Below are 4,190 nucleotides of genomic sequence, written 5' to 3'. Positions count from 1 at the left end.
AAAAAAGCACTATGCTTACTGAAATAAACAACTCATATAAAGACAAATGTAGGCAGCACTTATCAGATATTACTAGAACTAGCATATTTACAGAGATAGAAACTAAAGTTTATCAGAGGTTGGGGGAGAATGAAAGGAAGCATGTGTTTGTGAAGATAAAAAAATTAAAAAAAACACTGGAGACAGGATAATCTGAAATGAAGTTAAGAGATTTAAAAGATGGTGTTTATAAATCTAACTATATCTGTTGAAAAGAGAGAGGTATTTAAAATTGCAGAGCAATATTTACTTGGGGGACAAAGAATATTAAAGTATTCAGATCTGCCAACTTTTGTAATATATGAAATTGAATTCAATGCAAAGGCAATACAATTCTCAGTGGTAGATATTTTGTAATAAAATATCAATAAAACTTTTAATATAATCATAAACATCAGGATAGGCAAGTTAATTTACACATAAAAAATAAATAGAAATACAAGTAAATATTGATAATTCTATATTCTAGAATATTATACACATTTTCCAGGTAAATTAGATAAATTAAAGTGTGATAGTTGTTTTACACTAAATGGAAAAACAGTAATTATGAGGAATATATGAATCAAAGAAACAGAATAATTACTATTTATAACTCCTGCAATTTTCACACAATTGTCCTATAAAAGGCACCCAGATAATTCCACAGACATTAAATATTTTGCTATTTGACAGCCATGTTTACTGACAAAATACATCAAAATTTGAACATAGATGACAGATGGTGATTAGATAGATAGATAGATAGATAGATAGATAGATAGATAGATAGGTAGATAGATAGATAGACAGACAGATAGAGGCAGGTATACATAATATGTGACATATGTGTATGAAGGAGAAAGGGGAAGAGCAACTTCCTGACTTGCAGAAGGAGGCTATATGAAGAGTGTTTCCTTTTAGATGCCATATCTTTTCTAGACACACTCAACCTGTCCACAGTGACTGATCAGGAAAGGTGACTTTGCTGGAGTACTAATCATGCAGTGCTTATGATTTTATTCCCTGTCTGTGCTCCTATTAGCCAAAACACCACTGGAAGCCAGAGGGCAAGTGGTGCCTAGGAACTAAGAAGAGTTGAAAAAGGTGGAGAGTTTCTGGAGAATCAAAAATACATGTGGAGGGAGGTGGGGTGAGCTTCGGTGGCAGAGAGATTCCGGGACGGGCCGAGGGGTCGCTCTGGTGGGCACTCTTGCGCACACTTTGGACAGCCTTTTTTGGGTTCTGGGGAGTTGGGGTGGCTGGTGGTGGATACCTGAAACTGTTAGGCTGCAGCCCAGAGCCCATGGATCTCGAAGACAGTTGTATAGGGGTGTGGCTTGTGGGGGGTGACAGTGGGATTGGGAGTGCCGTGGGGACCAGACTCCACTTTGTCTGGTTTGTGGATCGATGTGTAGAGGGGTAGGGGGGGGCAAGCGGACGGACGAAGGTGCCTAGTGTCCTTTTTTACTTCAGATGCTCTTTTTCACTCTGATTGTTGTTCTTGTTATTTTTGTGTGTGTTCTGATGAGGGTGTCAGGGATTGATTTGGGTGATGGATGTGCAGCTGTGTGGTGGTGCTGTGGACAATCGAGAGTGCAATTTGTTTTGTGTGGCTGCTTGGTGTGTGGGTGTGTCTCAATAGAATGATGATTAAAAAAAAAAAAAAAAAAAATACATATCCAACTTCATCACAGAAAGGATCGTTTTCCCCTAAAAGGCATTAGATTCATATTTGTGTGTAGGTAAGGAGGAAGAGTATTGCTGGCAATTTCTACATCCATTTGTTGAGTTCAGGCAAAAGTGATAGGAGTAGGTATACCATAATGTCTCTTCCAGACCAGAGCAGCCAAGAGAGCTAGTCACAGCCATGTGCAGGCTCATAGACAGACTGGGTGAAGACACTGCAGAGAGAATATTGGCTTAAAGACTCAAAAGCTCTATGTCAAATAGAAGGTTTATATAATGCAGGAGCCATGGATCTGGGGATTTTGCTTGGAGGAGAGCTGACCCTTTCAGTAACTATAGATGTAGATATAGATATAGATATAGATACAGATATAGATATATAGATATATTGTTGTATACATTGTTCAACTCTATCTTGTCTGATTGTTCAGTTTTATTATTTTTGTCCTTCCATCATATTGTCCTAATTATTACAACTAGCATCATCTAAGAACAGTTATTTTGTCTCAGTCATCAATTATGTAGAAGATAAAATCTCCCCAGGCTTTATATCAATACACAGGACAATGAAGTGCCTGTGACTATGATAAAGAATTGTACTACATGGGAAAATTTATGAAAAGTTTGTCTCAATTTTACCTGTTAATTAAATGTTCCAATTAAAATTTCTGAGGATTTATTTGCATTTTTATTTCAAACTAAATGTTTGATAGTATATACTGGTTATGATTTTAAAATGCTATATTTAGTTGGGAAGGAAGTTTTACACATTCTGTTTGCTTTTCAATAACTGTTTCATGTTTGAACCAGTGGGGAAATGAATGAACAAGAATTATATACTTATTGAGGAGAGCAGCAATCTGTAGACATTCTAGGAGAAAAGGAGCAAAACTCAATAAGAAATTTCTTATGATAAGGGATTTTCATAAATTTTAGCAAACAATATGTATATATGTTTTTCTTCTAAGTTCTTTACTGACTATGTAACTGAAGGTAAGTCAATAAGCTTTTATAAACTTCAGTTGTCTTGCCTGATTTCTGTGTAAGTTCAATGGAGAAACTTTGAAAGCACAAGATCAATTCAAATAACTGTTACTGTGACAAAACCATATGTAAGTAGAGATTGGTGAAAATGTCTCACATATGCATCATGTACACTGCCTGGTACAGGAACTTGCCCATAGTATGCAGTCAAAAACATTTTCTTGAATTAATAAATGAGATGATGCCTTCTCTGGAACTTCCATATAAGACAAAATAACCATCATGAGGTGTAGAAATCAGACTTTCAACCCTGAATTCATCCTGCTGGGAATCTTCGATCAGAGTCTGAGCAACATCTTCCTCTTCTCTCTAGTACTGGGCATTTTCACATTGGTCTTCATGGAAACAATGCTATGGTTCTCCTCATCTACCTGGACACCCAGCTCCACACCCTTATGTAACTCCTCCTCAGCCAACTCTCCCTCAGGGACCTCATGCTCATCTGCACTACAGTACCCAAGATGGCCTTCATCTACTTGTCTGGCAAGAAATCCATCTCTTTGGTAAGTTGTGGAACCCAGATATTTTATGTGTCCCTGCTTGGGGCCAAATGTTTCCTATTGGCTGTCATGGTTTATGAGCACTATGTGGTCATATGCCACCCTCTATGATACACCGTCTTCATGAATCAGAAACTGTGTGTACTCATGACTGCTCCTTTCTGGATCCAGGAGACTCTTGACAGTATCATTGTGCTGGTAGCTGCCATGTCATTCTCTTACTGCAGATCTTTGGAAATTCATCACTTCTTCTGCCATATTGCTGCCCATCTACCTCTACCTTGCACTGACACCTCTTTCTTTAAAAGACTGCTTTTCATCTGCTGTATAGTGATGCTAATCCTCTCAGTCTCAGTTATTATCATTTCCTATTCACATGTCCTTTGAGCTGTCATCTGCATGAGCTCTGGAGAAAGCCATCACTAGACCTTCACCACTGGCTCCTCCCACCTGGCTTTGGTTGGAATTTACTATGGAGCTGCCTTGTTCGTGTACATGAGACCAGCCTCAAACTATACCTGGGACCAGGACAAAATGGTGTCAGCCTTGTATGCCAACCTCACTCACATGCTGAAACCCCTCATCTGTGGCCTCCTAAAAGGTATTCAGGGGCCTTAAGAAGTTATTGGGAAATGGAAAGTTATTGTAACTCTATCAAACATCTTTTCAGTGGCCGCTCTGGTCAATACTCCATACAGGAATCTGGAATTATTTGTAGCAATCTTTTCATACTAGTTTTTCTTTTTCCCAGTTTTTTCAGATTTAAAATAACTTTTTACCCTAATAGTATATAATAATCATGTTTAGAGTTAGCTGGATCTGGAAATCAACATAGGCTTTGTGCCAGGTTGTATAAACTATGCCCCCAGAAAAAGTCTTTTCCTTTGATGCAATATTGTGGGGGCAGATTGATTAATATTTTGGTTAGAGTGTGACCTC

General features: G+C 38.0%; 1 pseudogene; it reads left to right on the top strand.

Moving 5' to 3' along the window:
* Positions 1-2,973: 2,973 nt before the first annotated feature.
* On the top strand, positions 2,974-3,900 carry LOC119520844 (annotated as a pseudogene).
* Positions 3,901-4,190: the final 290 nt, after the last annotated feature.

Source organism: Choloepus didactylus, chromosome 26 (assembly GCF_015220235.1).
Source record: "Choloepus didactylus isolate mChoDid1 chromosome 26, mChoDid1.pri, whole genome shotgun sequence".
Taxonomy (NCBI): Eukaryota; Metazoa; Chordata; class Mammalia; order Pilosa; family Megalonychidae; genus Choloepus; species Choloepus didactylus.
The sequence above is the reverse complement of the archived record's forward strand: the minus strand, read 5'-3'. Positions and strand labels throughout refer to the sequence as shown.